The sequence below is a fragment of the Lepidochelys kempii genome, chromosome 6, assembly GCF_965140285.1.
Source record: "Lepidochelys kempii isolate rLepKem1 chromosome 6, rLepKem1.hap1, whole genome shotgun sequence".
NCBI classification, from domain to species: domain Eukaryota; kingdom Metazoa; phylum Chordata; order Testudines; family Cheloniidae; genus Lepidochelys; species Lepidochelys kempii.
In genome coordinates this window covers 58097588-58115669 of record NC_136385.1, presented here as the reverse complement: position 1 = coordinate 58115669, position 18082 = coordinate 58097588, and the positions used below count along the sequence as shown (strand labels likewise).

Here is an 18082-nt window from a genome sequence, read left to right as displayed (position 1 = left end):
TGGAGCTATGCTGTAAAAAGCTGTGGGCCAGGTATGAAAATCACCAGACCATACCTAGAAACTACTCATTTGAAACCCCAGATATGTAAGTAGATCAGGAAATGTCTAGGAAGATGCGATTAGGTTTATCTCTTCTATTTCTTTATGGCTTGTGGACTCCTCTTTGCTAACCCCAGGTGCTTTTGTTTTGCTTGTAACCTTTAAGATGGACCTCAAGAGAGCTATCTTGATGCTTAATCCTTGTAATTGTTTTTTTTTAAATCTAGCAAAAAGCCTAAGTTCCAAATGTATTTTCTTTCTTTTTTGTTTTTAATAAAATTTACCTTTTTTTAAGAACAGGATTGGATTTTTGTGTCCTAAGAGGTTTGTGCATATGTTGTTTAATTAGTTGGTGGCAACAGATGATTTCCTTTGTTTTCTTTCTCAGCTCTTCCCCAGAGTGTGTAAGTGTGTGTGTGTGTGTGTGTGTGTGTGTGTGTGTGACTGAAAGGGCTTGAGGGTAACACTCAGGAAGGAATTCCCAAGTGCGCCTTTCTGGGCTTCAAAAGGGAGTTTTGCACTTGGGTGGTGGCAGCATCTACCCATCCAAGGTCAGAGAAAAGCTGTAATCTTGTGAGTTTAATACAAACCTGGAGTGGTCAGTATTAATTTTTAGAATCCTTGTGGGCCCCCACCTTCTGCACTTGAAGTGCCAGAGTGGGGAATCAGCCTTGACAAACACTGTAAACTATTATTCCACTAATTAACTATCAACTTATACAAGGACCTAGGAATGGATATTTATAATATATAATAAGGATTCAAACAATGAAAGTCCAAGGAAGTAATAAAAAAGAGAAACTGAAATATTCATTTGTGAAATGAGGTATTACTGAAACCCAGTGAGACAATTAACATGCTTGGAATGTTAAAAATCACTGGATACACGCATATAAGAATGACAGAGTTGGCAGAGGAGGAGAGTGGTTGGCACTTTATATTAAAGACAAAATCAATTGCTTTTGAGCTATTGACAAGTCATAAGGATAAGACCTAGATGTGATAGATTCGGTCACAGAGACTCCCCTCGAGACTGTCACTCGATGAGCTGGGATACCACTGAGAACAACCCTCCTGCCAGAACAGGCGCCCCTCCACTCCTGTCTTGCTGAGTTAGACACTCCAGCACAGACTCAGAGGTTGGGCCATGCCTATCTGCAGTTCACTGAAACTGAGATTCACTCAGCCCAGAGGCTTCTCAGTTAACAGGGACTTTCCCAGAGGCCAGTGTTCAGCCTTTCTGGGAGCCTGAACCCCAAATAAATCTGTTTTACCCTGTATAAGCTTTATACAGAGTAAGTTCATAAATTGTCTGCCCTCGATAACACTGATAGAGAGATATGCACAGCTGTTTGCGCCCCCCCGGTATTACCACTTACTCTGGGTTTATTAATTAACAAAAGTGATTTTATTAAGTATAAAAAGTAGGATTTAAGTGGTTTCAAGTAATAACAGACAGAACAAAGTAAGTCACCAAGCAAAATAAAGCAAAAACATGCAAGGCTAAGCCTAATACATTAAGAAACTGATTACAAGTAATATCTCACCCTCAGAGATGTTCCAAAAAGCTTCATTCACAGATGAGACTCCTTCCTAGTCTGGGTCCAATCCTTTCCCCTGGTAGAGTCCTTGTTAGTTCCAGCAGACATCTCAGGTGGTAAGCAGGGGGTTTCTCATGACTGGCTGCCCCTTTTGTTCTGCTCCACCCCCTTTTATAGCTTTGGCACATGGCAAGAATCTTTTGTCGGTGCTTGTCCCCACCCCTGCCTCATCAATGGAAAAGTACAAGGATTAAGATGGATTTCGGTATCATGTGACATGGTCACATGTCACTGTAAGACCCCTAGTCTCCATTCTTCCTGGGTTGGCCCACACATACACAGGAAGACTTACAGGTAAATAAACCATTTACAACCAATTGTCCGAGTCAATGGGAGCCATCAAGACTCTAAACCACCATTAATGGCCCACACTTTGCATAATTACAATAGGACCTCAGAATTATACTTCATATGTCTAGCTTCAGATGCGAGAATGATACATGCATACAAATAGGAGGAATATATTCAGTAGGTTATAACCTTTATTATGATACCTTATAAGAGACCTTTTGCATAAAGCATATTCCAGTTACATCATATTCACACTCATAAGCATATTTCCATAAAAAATATGGAGTGCAACGTCACACTAGAATACTTGTGGATCCGTGTCTCATTGATAAACCCCAAGACAGGATACTGGTGGGGCTCTGTTAAAGCCCACCAAATCAGAGGAGGGGACAGGATGAGCCACTCCTCCAGCAGCTATTTATTATGTGTAGAAAGAAAAACTGCATCATCATGGGGGATTTCAAAGTGGGGTAGATGTGCTGGAGGTCACATGCTGCCACTAGTAAAACATTCTTGTAGTTTCTAAAAATTATAGAAGATACCTTTCTAACTCAAAATATGTTGTCACCAAGTCAGGGTTAGTCTATATTAGGCTTCGTTCTGATAGATTAAAATGACTTGATCTCTGAACTAAAAATCAATGGTTGCTGACCATGGTGCAAGTCATCAAGACCTGATTTCTTTTGTTAAAAGCAAACAGAATATAGTCCTGACCAGTAATAGATATATACTTGGTGCTTTAAAAGGGACAAATTCCCAAAATTGAAAATAATCATGAGCAAGATTGAGTGGGAGGAAATATTTAAACCCCAAAATATTAATAATAATGGGAATTGCTTAAGAATGCTTTATTAGATGCCTAAACCCCCCACAATTCACAGCTACAAAAGAAGGCTTCTTACTTAAAAAAATATATATATATATAGACTGGTCAGGACTATATTCTGTTTGCTTATAACACAAGAAATTAGGTCTTGATGACTTTCCCTCTCAGAAACCATCAATTTTATATATAGAGAGTATAATATAATTCCATATCTACAAATGGAAAAATGGAGAAGTTGATTGCAATGAGTATAAATCAGCTGTTAGGAAATAGACAATTAATAAGGAAAGCTTAAGCATTAATGAAAAGTCTGTGGCCGGTAGAGTTAAGGACATTAAGAAATTATTTAAATATATCAGGAACAAAAGAAATCCTAGCAATAGTATAGGTCTAGACAAGAATGGTAAAATTGTCAATCATGATTCAGAAAAGGCAGAAGTATTGAATATTTCTGTTCTGTATTTTGAAAGATGAAGGATTATTTTAAAGTGATAATGAAGTACATATTATTCCATCAACAAGTAGGGGGAATGGTAAACAGCAACTATTAAAAGTTAAACTTTTCTAAATCTGCAGGACTGGATAACTTGTACATAAAAGTGTTAAAAGAATTGGGTGAGGAGCTCTATGAATCATTAATATTGCTTTTTACTAAATCTTCAAACATGGCAGGAGTTCCAGAAGGCTAGATAAAAAGCCAATGTTGTGCTAATATTTAAAAAGGATAAAAAGGATGACTTGGGAATGTATATGCTAGTTACCTTGACATCAATCTGAGGCAAAATCATGAAAAGGCTAATATAGGACTCAATCAGTAAAGAATTAAAAATGGTAGCATAATTAATGCCAATCAACATTTTTTATGGATAGTAAGTCTTCTCAAACAAACTTGGTATAGTTTTTTTTTATGAGGTCATAAGTTTAGTTGATAAAGGTAACTGTGTTGACATAATATTCTTAGACTTCGGTAAGGAGTTTGATTTAGGCCTGCGTAACATTCTGCTAAAAAATAGTACTGTACAATATCACTGAAGCCCATAGTAAATAGATTAAATACTGGTTAACTGTTAGATTGCAAAAAGTAATTTGTAAATGGGGAATCATCATCCTATGTGGTTGCTTCTAGTGAGGCCCCACAGAGTGGTAAATGATGGTGGAGTGGTAAGTAATGATAGGGGCAGTTTAGTTATTCAGATTGATCTGAATCACTTGGTAAGGTGGGCTCCTTGGAACAACACGATTTTTAACACAACAACAATCAAATGTTAAAATAAAAGGAGTAGTTGGGGCACCTTAGAGACGAACAAATTTATTGGAGCATAAGCTTTCATGAGCTACAGCTCACTTCATCGGATCCATTCAGTGGAAAATACAGTGGGGAGATTTATATACACAGAGACATGAAACAATGGGTGTTATCAAAGACACTGTAAGGAGAGTGATCACTTAAGGTGAGCTAATTCCAGCAGGAGAGTGGGGGGGGGGGAGGGGGGAGAGAAGAAGAAAACCTTTTGTAGTGATAATCAAGGTGGGCCATTTCTAGCAGTTGACAAGAACGTCTGAGGAACAGTGGGGGTGGGGTTGTGGGAAATAAACATGGGGAAATAGTTTTACTTTGTGTAATGACCCATCCTCTCCCAGTCTCTATTCAAGCCTAAGTTAATTGTATTCAGTTTGCAAATTAATTCCAATTCAGCAGTCTCTCATTGGAGTCTGTTTTGGAAGTCTTTTTGTTGTAATATTGCGACTTTTAGGTCTGTAATCGAGTGACCAGAGAGATTGAAGTGTTCTCTGACTGGTTTATGAATGTTTTAATTCTTGACATCTGATTTGTGTCCATTTATTCTTTCACGTAGAGACTGTCCAGTTTGACCAATGTACATGGCAGAGGGGCACTGCTGGCACATGATGGCATATATCACATTGGTAGATGTGCAGGTGAACGAGCCTCTGATAGTGTGGCTGATGTTATTAGGCTCTGTGATGGTGTCCCCTGAATAGATATGTGGATACAATTGGTAACGGGCTTTGTTGCAAGGATAGGTTCCTGGGTTAGTGGTTCTGTTGTGTGGTGTGTGGTTGCTGGTGAGTATTTGCTTCAGGCTGCAGGGCTGTCTGTAAGCAAGGACTAGCCTGTCTCCGAAGATCTGTGAGAGTGATGGGTCGTCCTTCAGGATAGGTTGTAGATCCTTGATGATGCGTTGGAGAGGTTTTAGTTGGGGGCTGAAGGTGATGGCTAGTGGCGTTCTGTTATTTTCTTTGTTGGGCCTGTCCTGTAGTAGGTGACTTCTGGGTACTCTTCTGGCTCTGTCAATCTGTTTCTTCACTTCAGCAGGTGGGTAGTGTAGTTGTAAGAATGCTTGATAGAGATCTTGTAGGTGTTTGTCTCTGTCTGAGGGGTTGGAGCAAATGTGGTTGTATAGTAGAGCTTGGCTATAGACAATGGATCGTGTGATGTGATCTGGGTGAAAGCTGGAGGCATGTAGGTAGGAATAGCGGTCAGTAGGTTTCCGGTATAGGGTGGTGTTTATGTGACCATTGCTTATTAGCACCGTAGTGTCCAGGAAGTGGATCTCTTGTGTGGACTGGTCCAGGCTGAGGTTGATGGTGGGATGGAAATTGTTGAAATCATGGTGGAATTCCTCAAGGGCTTCTTTTCCATGGGTCCAGATGATGAAGATGTCATCAATATAGCGCAAGTAGAGTAGGGGCATTAGGGGACGAGAGCTGAGGAAGCGTTGTTCTAAGTCAGCAATAAAAATGTTCGCATACTGTGGGGCCATGCGGGTACCCATAGCAGTGCCGCTGGTTTGAAGGTATACATTGCCCCCAAATGTGAAATAGTTATAGGTGAGGACAAAGTCACAAAGTTCACCGGAAACCTACTGACCACTATTCCTACCTACATGCCTCCAGCTTTCACCCAGATCACATCACACAATCCATTGTCTACAGCCAAGCTCTACGATACAACCACATTTGCCCCAACCCCTCAGACAGAGACAAACACCTACAAGATCTCTATCAAGCATTCTTACAACTGCTGGAAATTGTCAACTGCTGGAAATGGCCCACCTTGATTATTACTACAAAAGGTCCCCTCTCCCACCCCTCGTGCTCTCCTGCTGGTATTAGCTCATCTTAAGTGATCACTCTCCTTACAGTGTGTATGATAACACCCATTGTTTCATGTTCTCTGTGTATATAAATCTCCTCACTGTATTTTCCACTGAATGCATCTGATGAAGTGAGCTGTACGAAAGCTTATGCTCAAATAAATGTGTTGTGGCACCTTAGAGACTAAGTCCTCCTATTCTTTTTGCGGATACAGACGAACCTGGCTGCTGCTCTGAAACCAAATGTTAGGTTGTGCATCTAGAAAAAAAGAATGTAGCTCACACTTATTTGATGGGGGGAGTGTGTCTTGAAAGCAGCGACTCTGAAAAGGACTCGGCCTCATGGTAGATAATCAGCTGAATATGAACTCCCAGTGTGGTGCTGTAGCTAAAAGAATGAACATGATTCTTGAATGGATAAGCTGGGGAATATCAAGTAGGACTAAGGAGGTGGTAAAACTTCTGTACACAGCACTACTGAGACTGTTACTGGAATAATGTGTCCAGTTCTGGTGTTGACACTTGAAAAAGAATGTTGACAAATTATGAAGGGTTCAGAAAAGAGCTGCAAGAAAGACTTGGGGTCTGGAAAACCTGCCTTAGAGTGAGAAATTTAAGAAGCTCAATCTGTTTAGATTAACCAAGAGAAGGTTAAGAGGTGCCTTGATCACAATCTAGTACCTGCATGGGGAAGAGATGTCTGATAGCAGAGGGCTGTTAAATCTAGCATAAGAAGGCATCACAAGATCCAACAGAGCTAGACAAAACCGAACTAGAAATAAGGCACAATTTTATAATGAGGGTAATTAACTACTGGAACAATTTACCTAGGGATGTGACAGATTCTCAATCACTTGGAGTCTTTAAATCAAGACTGAATATCTGTTTAAAAGATATGCTATAACTCAAACTGAAGTTATGGGCTTGAAGAACAAATTATATGGTGAGGTTCTCTGGCCTGTGTTATGCTGGAGGTAAGACTAGTTGATCATAATGGTCCCTTCTGGTCTTAAAATCTATGACTCTATGAAAAGTCTTTAAAGAGGTGCACAGCTTTCTTGGCAATGCATGCCTGGTTAAAACCCTGCTGACCTATAAAATTATTAAAAATCTCAGAGGAAAATGTGTGTGTGATACAGAGGAAATTTTAATTATTATTTGTAATTACAAGGCAGAGTACATCTCTTTTTAAAAAAAGTTTCTTCAATAGAATAAAGAAGAAAACTTAAATGGGAATTGTCCTCACATAGCTGACAACATTTGAAAGGAAAAAGGATATTTGGAGAGGGGGAAAAACAGGGACATGGGGCTAAAGTCTTGTTTCAGTGTAACAAATGTAAATCCAGAATAACTCTACTGAAGTCAATGAAGTTAACCTACATTTACACTGGAGTAACAGAGTAGAATCTGGCTTACACTTTTAAATGTAAAATTTTGCATTTTTATAAAATTAGACAGTTTCCCCCCAAATCAAAATAAAATGAGAAAACTTCCAGTTTGGAGGTTTTAAAATTTCTTTGGGAATATTTTTGTCCAGCTCATGAACCTATTTCTCCCTGGCCTTGACCCTGGTATTGTTACTTAGGACTATGCACAGTGGGTGAAAATACTACCAAATCAGAATGGTAGGCTTTTACACTCACTTTGCATTGAATGAATGATGCAAAACCAGATGAAACCTGTCCATTTCAATGGAGTTTTGTTTTGTGATTTTGGGGTCATTCAAATCCAGAAAACTCAGGAGGATTCAAACCCTAAGCGGGTGAAAACAAGAACAAAAAAAGTTGACACAAAACCACTCTGATGCGAATTCGCCATGCTTTGCACAAGTCTAGTGAGCAATGTAAACCCATGCCTGCAAACTGTCTTATTGGAATCTGGAGAGTAGTGGAGTGAGGAGGGAGGAAGCATGTACAGTAGATTTATGAATCAGCTTCTCAGACAGATGGGAAAGGAAACAGGAACTCAAAACAGAATAATGCTACACAGAATATGTTTGTTTAAAAAAATCCCAGACTGCCACCATCTGGTTCTGATTTGGGGCTGTGGCTAAATAGACATACAACTGAAAAGGCAACACCAGATGTCTTGCTGTTGATCTACAGGAAGCAGAGCAGCAACTTGTCTTGACTCATCATCAGGATATCTGTCTCCCCCCAAAAAAAGCAGAAAAAAACATATCATTTCTGCCTGCAGACCACACTTTTGGTTGTGCCAACATGCAGGATGCACATACTGTACACAAAAATCCAGTCACCAAATGCAGAAGTCTGCCCTAATCAGTTACATCTGCTCTAGAGTCTGGTTATCAGGTGACAATCACAGCTGGCCAAATGAGATCTCCCATGGCACAGATCAGAAGAATCTACCTAATCAGGAGGGCAAAACAGGGCCACATTCAGACTCTTTGGAATGATATTAGGGGACTGCACTGACCAGGACTTCTTTGTAATGAACAAAAGAATTGAGAGTTAAAGGCTCAGGGACATTCAGGAGCATGAGGGTTTCACTTTATTCAAACAATCAATTACTGAGACCATAAGCCAGATACACAGTTTCTGCTACCTTCCAAACCACTTTATGCTACACAAGGATCTGCTGGCATAGCTCCTGAGGCAGAGGGGATACCAGGTGAGCTCCAAATGTGTCACTAACAGCAAGGAGCTGAACAGAGGTTGCATGAACCTCTCAGAGCCATTATTCTCACTAGACATTAAGGGGGCATCCCTGCCTGGAAGAGAGATGTTCTGGGAGCTGGAGCTGCTTATACTATTTTCACTGAATCAGCAAAGGTCCCCTGCGGTTAGGAGCCAGCTCCATTGGCCAATTTACTGTACAGGAGCCTTCATTTCCTTCTGCCCTTTAAGAAAAGATGACAAGTGTGTGCATGTGCATCATGGGTGGTGTGTGAACCACCGGCTTGGGGAAGCTAGCCCCTGCCCTTTCTTCTCCCCTCCCCCACTAGAGCTCAGAACCCCGCACTGCGGCTGCCAGCCCCACCGCCCTAGCCCCGGGATACCCAAGCGCCTCCAGCCCTGGAGCACCGGGCAGGCGGGCGGCGCAGGCCCCAGTGCCCCAGCCCTGGAGCACCGAGAGTGCAGCCCCCAGTGCCCCCAGCCCCGGAGAGAGGGGCAGGCTGCGCAGCCCCCAGCCCCGTGTGGTGTTCAGATGTTGATGTTTGTTAGTACCTTGCCTGGCTTCTACAACACCCCAGAGCACCAGAGTGCAGTGCAAGCACTGGCCCCAGCTGCCCGGAGTCTTGGGCCGCAGGCCGGACCACACTAGCCCCAGCAGGAAGCGGCCTGGGGGAGGAGTGTGGGTGGGGCCATGCAGGGCTGTTTGGGGAGGAGCCTCCCCTGGCCTGTGATAGCCGCCGCCCATGATGTGCATATATATCGAGGTTATATGTTCTTGAAAATCCTTCTTCAGGCAAGATCTGGAAACTGTCGACTCCTACAGGTATCTCAGGAGGTATTTAGGAAAAATAATTCAAATAACTAACTGACTCCTTATAACTTGGTTTAGTGACAAGTAAGGGCTGTGTGTTTATATGGAAGGCAGTGTTGCCAACTTTCATGATTTTATTGCCAGTCTTGAAATATCTGATGTTTTATTAGAAGTCCCAGTTTCTAGAAGCATGTGATTAGGTGAGAATCTCAGCTTTCACATTAAAATAAAAGTTTCTAGTTCTCATAGTCACAGAAAAACTGAGTGCACACGAAAGGGTCAAATAAAAATAACCCAAAATGTATAATTGTTTTTAAAAAAACCTCATGATTTTTAATCTAATTTCATGATTTTTTGAGGCTGAATATCCCTAAAGCTGAAGCCTGGATAATCGCCCTTAAGAAAGCGGTACCAGCCCAATCATTCAGGATATTTAAAACTAGGTTTGACAAAAACACTAGATGATGTCCTGTTGGGAACCAAACTGTAGGGGCCTGATGATTGATGCAGACCCTCCCCACTGCCCTTAATAGTAAACCTGGCCAACATTTTTCAATTAAATTTTTTGCTGAAAATTTGACCCCCCCACAAATGGATAAAAAGGGTTCATTGTTTGGTTTTTGACCAGTTGGTCCTTTTAAAAAAAATTCAATAAATTTGGTAAGCCCCTAAAATTTTTGGGAATTTTTTTTTGGCTGACTTTTTAACAGCTCTACCTAATAGATCTTTTTCAGCTCTAAACTCTAGGGTTCTCATCTTTACGGAGACATGGTGTCAGAAGGTGATGACTGGGAGCAAGACAGATCAACTTTCAACCCTCTCCCTCCATGATTTCCCCCCCCCCCCAAGATAGAAAAATATTCTAAAGTAGATACTGAAAAAAAAATCCAGGGAGGAATTAACAAGATAGGCACATGACAGTCAGCATCTCTCATAAGTACACACTATTGCAACACTTCTTTTAACCATCCCTACCTTGTGTGTAGCCCCCTCACTCTGTGTTAAGTTCAAACTGACTGTGAGCTTCTTGAGGCAGGTGTTACAAGAGGTATATATGTAACCCTTCTGCCCGTCAGAGTTGGCAGCAACACGGGCCGGGTTCAGTATCTAGGGGTTCCATTCCAATAACACAATGCAAAATCGGCTAGAGCCCCCACCCAGTGACCTGGGACAAATATATACCACCCCCGCTGGGCGCCTCCAAGAGGCAATACTTCCCCTCTTGCAAACAGAGTCTGAGTGTAGCAAAAGCCTTTTAATAACAGAGAGAAACAATGTGGCATTATGTTGGGGAAACACCACCAACAGGATTCATAACACAACCCATGAGCAAAAACCCCACCCCAAGCAAATTGAGGCATGTCGTTTCCCTTTGGTTCTTGAAACCAGCAACCCAAAATCACCCAAAGTCCCAAAAGTCCAACAACCCAAAAGTCTGTCCCTGGTCAGGACAGCCCCAGAGTTTGAAAATTTATCTGCAGAGTTTTACCTCCCAACCTGGGTGGAGATGGGGGCGGGGTTTAAGGGGCACCTTACATGGTCCAAAGCTGATTGCCCCACCTCTCCATGGGGCTCCACTCCACTTCACCAGCCGTCCCACAAATCGCTCTGCCAGCCACCCCCACCGGACCAGGGGGATGAGGCTTTCTTCCGGCAGCTCACGGAAGCTACTAGATCGCATGCCCCGATTCTCATGGGTGACTTTAATTTTCCTGATATCTGCTGGGAGAGCAATACAGCGGTGCATAGACAATCCAGGAAGTTTTTGGAAAGCATAGGGGACAATTTCCTGGCGCAAGTGCTAGAGGAGCCAACTAGGGGGGGCGCTTTTCTTGACCTGCTGCTCACAAACCGGGTAGAATTAGTGGGGGAAGCAAAAGTGGATGGGAATCTGGGAGGCAGTGACCATGAGTTGGTTGAGTTCAGGATCCTGACGCAGGGAAGAAAGGTAAGCAGCAGGATACGGACCCTGGACTTCAGGAAAGCAGACTTCAACTCCCTCAGGGAACGGATGGCCAGGATCCCCTGGCGGACTAACTTGAAGGGGAAAGGAGTCCAGGAGAGCTGGCTGTATTTCAAGGAATCCCTGTTGAGGTTACAGGGACAAACCATCCCGATGAGTCTAAAGAATAGTAAATATGGCAGGCGACCAGTTTGGCTTAATGGTGAAATCCTAGCGGATCTTAAACATAAAAAAGAAGCTTACAAGAAGTGGAAGGTTGGACATATGACCAGGGAAGAGTATAAAAACATTGCTCAGGCATGTAGGAATGATATCAGGAGGGCCAAATCGCACCTGGAGCTGCAGCTAGCGAGAGATGTCAAAAGTAACAAGAAGGGTTTCTTCAGGTATGTTGGCAACAAGAAGAAAGCCAAGGAAAGTGTGGGCCCCTTACTGAATGAGGGAGGCAACCTAGTGACAGAGGATGTGGAAAAAGCTAATGTACTCAATGCTTTTTTTGCCTCTGTCTTCACTAACAAGGTCAGCTCCCAGACTGCTGCGCTGGGCATCACAAAATGGGGAAGAGATGGCCAGCCCTCTGTGGAGATAGAGGTGGTTAGGGACTATTTAGAAAAGCTGGATGTGCACAAGTCCATGGGGCCGGACGAGTTGCATCCAAGAGTGCTGAAGGAATTGGCGGCTGTGATTGCAGAGCCATTGGCCATTATCTTTGAAAACTCGTGGTGAACGGGGGAAGTCCCAGATGACTGGAAAAAGGCTAATGTAGTGCCAATCTTTAAAAAAGGGAAGGAGGAGGAGCCAGGGAACTACAGGCCAGTCAGCCTCACCTCAGTCCCCAGAAAAATCATGGAGCAGGTCCTCAAAGAATCAATCCTGAAGCACTTACATGAGAGGAAAGTGATCAGGAACAGCCAGCATGGATTCACCAAGGGAAGGTCATGCCTGACTAATATAATTGCCTTTTATGATGAGATTACTGGTTCTGTGGATGAAGGGAAAGCAGTGGATGTATTGTATCTTGACTTTAGCATAAAGTTTTTGACACGGTCTCCCACAGTATTCTTGTCAGCAAGTTAAGGAAGTATGGGCTGGATGAATGCACTATAAGGTGGGTAGAAAGCTGGCTAGATTGTCGGGCTCAACGGGTAGTGATCAATGGCTCCATGTCTAGTTGGCAGCCGGTATCGAGTGGAGTGCCCCAGGGGTCGGTCCTGGGGCCGGTTTTGTTCAATATCTTCATAAATGATCTGGAGGATGGTGTGGATTGCACTCTCAGCAAATTTGCGGATGATACTAAACTGGGAGGAGTGGTAGATACCCTGGAGGGGAGGGATAGGATACAGAAGGACCTAGACATATTGGAGGATTGGGCCAAAAGAACTCTGATGAGGTTCAATAAGGATAAGTGCAGGGTCCTGCACTTAGGATGGAAGAATCCAATGCACCGCTACAGACTAGGGACCGAATGGCTAGGCAGCAGTTCTGCGGAAAAGGACCTAGGGGTGATAGTGGACAAGAAGCTGGATATGAGTCAGCAGTGTGCCCTTGTTGCCAAGAAGACCAATGGCATTTTGGGATGTATAAGTAGGGGCATAGCGAGCAGATCGAGGGATGTGATCATTCCCCTCTATTCAACATTGGTGAGGCCTCATCTGGAGTACTGTGTCCAGTTTTGGGCCCCACACTACAAGAAGGATGTGGATAAATTGGAGAGAGTCCAGCGAAGGGCAACAAAAATTATTAGGGGTCTAGAACACATGACTTATGAGGAGAGGCTGAGGGAGCTGGGATTGTTTAGCCTGCAGAAGAGAAGAATGAGGGGGGATTTGATAGCTCCTTTCAACTACCTGAAAGGGGGTTCCAAAGAGGATGGCTCTAGACTGTTCTCAATGGTAGCAGATGACAGAACGAGGAGTAATGGTCTCAAGTTGCAGTGGGGGAAGTTTAGATTGGATATTAGGAAAAACTTTTTCACTAAGAGGGTGGTGAAACACTGGAATGCGTTACCTAGGGAGGTGGTAGAATCTCCTTCCTTAGAGGTTTTTAAGGTCAGGCTTGACAAAGCCCTGGCTGGGATGATTTAACTGGGAATTGGTCCTGCTTTGAGCAGGGGGTTGGACTAGATGACCTTCAGGGGTCCCTTCCAACCCTGATATTCTATGATTCTATGAGCTGCTCCAGGCATCCAACAAACTGCTCTGCTCCACCAGCCACTCCGCTCTGCCAGCTGTCCCGTAAACGGCTCTGCAAGATATCTTCAGGCTCCTCCACTACTTAACACAACACTCAGTGATTTCAGCTCTTAGTAAGTTTAGCTCTTTTGTGATTTCAGCTTGTAGCCGGGGGGGGGGCAGTGGTGTACCAGCACTGAGGCTCAAAGTGCAGTCAGCTCAGCAGCCTGTAACTAGATTCCTAATGGAATCAAAATTAGCTCTGATATTCCACAGTGGAGAGAGGAAAAAGTGCAATTAGCATGTAAGGCAAGCCATACCACCAAGTATTAATATTTGTCCCTCAACCTCTCTCTCTTCACTGGGTTTTGGAACCCATGACCCTTGCTTAGCAAGTGCTGCTTAGTTGATGGTGAGTCCCTCCATCCTAACAAAAGGCCAAGTACAGTTCCACTGTCCTGGATTCACATAATCAGGATAACAACAATTTATTCCTGCACCAACAACAGAAACTGGGGCTCCTAGAGCAGCCAAAGTGACTATCTAGGCAGGGTGGGTGTGCCTATGCAAATGAGATCAGCCCTTAAAGTTCTTTTCCACAATCCACCATGACTCGCCACCAGATGTCAGGGTAGAGCTCATCCTGACTCTGCTTACATATATAAAAGAGAGATCTGTTTATGTAGATAATATAAATAGTGCTATCTGCTGAAACAACCATACATATCATTGTTCATACATTTGTAGGTTCAGTAATTTGTTATGTACCACAAATGGCTTCCCAAGTACAGCTCTTAACATCAGAGACTGTGTATTTTAAGTATCTGTAAAGTGCAATACACACATATAATCACTGTATAAATAATACCAAAGAAAGTAACTGCTTATCTATTCTCGTCTACATAGGTTCTTATACTGTGTTTATCATCACAGTATCTGAGTACCTTACAGGGGAGCATTAAGCGATATTACAACACATCTGTTGTTACCCGGGATTCTTTCAACCCAAAGCTCTTGGTAACTTTTACTCTGTGCGAGGTGGTGTCAGGAAATAAATCAGGGGAGACAGCCATCCGACCCATAGATGGCTGGCACAAACAGGACAACACAAGAGTGCTTTCACTTAAAACTAAACTTTACTTAGTCTCAAGCGCTTATACACACGTCCGCAAGAGGTTAGTAAAACACCCCCAACCCTTGATAATTACCAAAGCTGAATGTGACTCTCGAGTGGCACAGTGGCAGCCCGTCTGCTGCTGGGAAGCACGAGATGCATCCAGAGAGAAAAAGAGTCCAGTCCTGAAGAGTCCCCCAACCTCAAACTTTCCCCTGTTATTTATACATTAGTAATAGAATGACATGTCCCTTAAAGAAAACTTGTTAAGCAAGCAGTTCCAATGGGCAAGCAAAAGGCTCCTCCTGATTATCGATTAACCAGGTGTGGGTTTTTCCCAGAGTTTGCAGCCTTGAGGCCCCAATAGACATTCCTGGGGCAGATCCTGCTCTTCTAAGATGCATGTATCAGCAACTTCAACACAATCCTTATCAGGAAGGACAGGAGATCAAGCTGCCCTCTCTGTGGCACCAAAAACCCCCCTCCCCTCCATCCTTGGTTAAGCTAAGCCTGCTGACTTGGCTATTTACAGCCTGCTGACTTGGCTGGTTTTAGCAAAAAGCCATAGTGGTTTCAGGCACTTTACTGGTTTGCCAAAGTCTCCCCGTACAGTGTCACCCATTGTTCATTCTCTAATCCTTTCCCCAGGGGGAGAAGCATGCACAGTGAAGTGTCCTGTTTTGGTAAGGTGTTAGGTTTTTGTTTTTTTTTAATATAATATCCATGTTGCTATATGCTTATGTTAGAGAAGGCAAAGGCCAAAGAAATGTGCCTTGCACTTGGAGAGGAAGAAGCTGAGATTTGTGATGGTTCCTGTTCCTGGGTGAATTCATGTTACAATCTTGGCTTGGCCCCCAAGAAAGTTCTGTTTCCCCCATGAACAAGCTTTATCCTTCTCGTAGAGAGTTCCATTGGGCCAGAGAAGCAGCATTTTCAATCACAGTCTTCATCCTGGAGCTTTAGGCAGGCTTTTAGCTGTCCAGGGCCCAGGTCATGAAGTGCCTTGAAGATAAGGACTGAGACCCTGAACTTGATTTGAAATGGTATGGGAAGCAGGAGGGCAGGTTTGATGTGTTTATGGTAGCCCGTGCTGCTGAGAGACATACTACAGCATTTTGTACTAGGTGGAGTTTCTTCAGTGCTGAAGGCTTCATGCCCAAGTATGTTGCATTGCATTGCAGTCTGGCTGAATGATGATGAATGCATGAATAACTGAGGCCAGCTCATCATTCACCAGGGTGGGATGGAGTCTTCTAGCTCAGTGACTCTCAACCTTTCCAGACTACTGTACCCCTTTCAGGAGTCTGATGTGTCTTGCATACCCCCAAGTTTCATCTCCCTTAAAATCTACTTTCTTACAAAATCAGAAAAAAATACAAATGTCTCACAGCCACACTATTACTGAAATATTGCTTACTTTCTCATTTTTACCATATAATAATAAAATCAATTGGAATACAGATATTGTACTTACATTTCAGAGTAGCATAGTCTATAAAGCAGTATAAACAAGTCATTGTATGAAATTTTAGTTTGTACTGACTTCGCTAGTGCTTTTTATGTAGCCTGTTGTACAATTAGGCAAATATCTAAATAAGTTGATGTACCCTGGGAAGATCTCTGTATCTCCAGGAGTATACATGCCCCTTTTGAGAACCACTTTTCTAGCTGACCAGAAATGGTAGCAGCATCCACAAGTAATGCATTGTGTGTGACAGCTCAGTGTCCAGAAGGCATCCCAGAACACTTCTAATCTATGGACTGAATTGACCAATCATGGGTGAGTACCTTCACCCAAAGAAGACTGCACTGTGGCTGCAAACTCTTTAATGCCCTTTCTTCTGCCCACCAGCATATGCTCCTGTCATGCTTGGGGTCAGTTTCAACCAGCTGTTCTTCATCCTCATCAGCTGTGTTATTGCATATTGCTGGCAATCGAGGCCCTGATGTCTGACTAGTTCATCTGGTGGTTGCAGGTAGGTGTTGAAAAGGACCAGAGAGAGAACTGATCCTTGTGGGACTCCACAAGTGAAGTGCCATTTGCCATCACTACTCATAGGGTGTCTCCCTCCAGGAGGGACTCAACCCATTTTAGTGCCTTACCTTTGACTCCTTCTACTTCTCACAGGCAAGACAGCAGTATCTCATGGTTAAGGCTAAAATTTTCATCACAGATATTTTTAGTAAAAGTCACGGACAGATCACGGGGAATAATGAAAAATTCAGGAAGCCCCTGACCTGTCCCTGACTTTTACTAAAAATATCCATGATAAAATGAGGAGCCAGGGCAGCTGCAGGTGGGCTGAGAGCTCCAGGGTCCCCCTCTGATGGTGGCGGTGAACTCTGGGGGATCCCTCTGCCGCCAAGAGGCTCGGAGCTCCTGAGGTCCCACCTGCCAGAGAGCTGCAAGGGTCCTCCTGCCGCCTGCGGTGGCCAGGAGCTACAGGAGGTCCGCCTGCTGCCGCTGGTGCAGCTCCTAGCCAGGGCTGGCTGAAGTCACCGAGGTCTTTGGAAGTCACAGAAGCTGTGACTTCGTGATTAAATCACAGCCTCTCTCATGGTCAACATTTCAAATGCTGCAGAGGGGTCCAGGAGGATGAAAATGGATTATCATGTCTGCCTTCTGTCCATTGACAGGAAGAGCTCATCCATCAGTGCCACTTAAGTAATTTCAGTTCTGTGTCCTGGCATGAATCCAGATTGTGCCAGGTCTAGAATATTAGCTTAAATTATATGACCCTATAGTTACCTTTTGTCTAGCTTCTCTGTGATCTTACTCAGGAATTAAGGTTTGGGCAGTAATTGGGTAGGGCCAATGTATCCAGAGTGAGTTTCTTCAGTGTTGGTCAGACTATTGTGTGTCTGAAGAAGGAAGGGAAGATTCCCTCTTTGAGGCATTGCTGTTTTGGTCAGGAGTGGCACTGGTTGCTCATGACTCTCTTTCCCAAACCAGGAAGGACATGAGTTAGATTCATAAGTCTTGGGCTGAGATTCCTTTAGGGCATCCAGAACTTCTTGATGAGTAAACGTACTGAACTTTGGGAATGTAGGTGGGCTGCTGGTTGGTGTATGCAGGCAGAATGGATCCATGTTGTTTGGAAGCTTTCTGGAATCTACATGATCTTTTCAATGAAGAAGGATGATAGTTCCTCACAGCACTTGGTGCTTTATTCTGATGTCCGCTGAAGGCACTTAGGACTGATGAAGTGATTACCTATTCAGGATAGCTCTTTGAGGTGAGATTTTTTTGTTGTGTTCTTCCATTGAAGACCCAAATATCAAAGTATCATCCAGGAAAACAACAATTCCATTTGTATTCATTATCAATTCTGCCATCTTTCTTTGGAAAATTTCAGATGCACTGGTAATCCCAAAAGGTAATCTTTGAAAGAAAAATCTGCCAAAGGGTGTGATCAGTGTAGTCAGTTTAATACTTTTTTTGGGTAAAAGAATTTGCCATAATCCACTTGAGCCACCCATTTTGCAGAATATTGTAGCTCCTTTTACTTTGGAG

At 43.3% G+C, this 18082-nt stretch overlaps 1 protein-coding gene across 2 annotated transcripts in view; it reads right to left on the bottom strand.

Annotated features, from left to right (window-relative positions):
* ACCS (1-aminocyclopropane-1-carboxylate synthase homolog (inactive)) overlaps positions 1–14761 on the bottom strand; it is an 86822-nt gene extending 72061 nt beyond the window's left edge. For both annotated transcript variants that reach the window (XM_073348052.2, XM_073348054.2), the window contains exon 1: positions 14663–14761. The gene's annotated coding sequence lies outside the window, so the exon portion shown is untranslated. The remainder of the gene's footprint in view (positions 1–14662) is intronic.
* Between the last annotated feature and the right edge of the window lie 3321 nt (positions 14762–18082).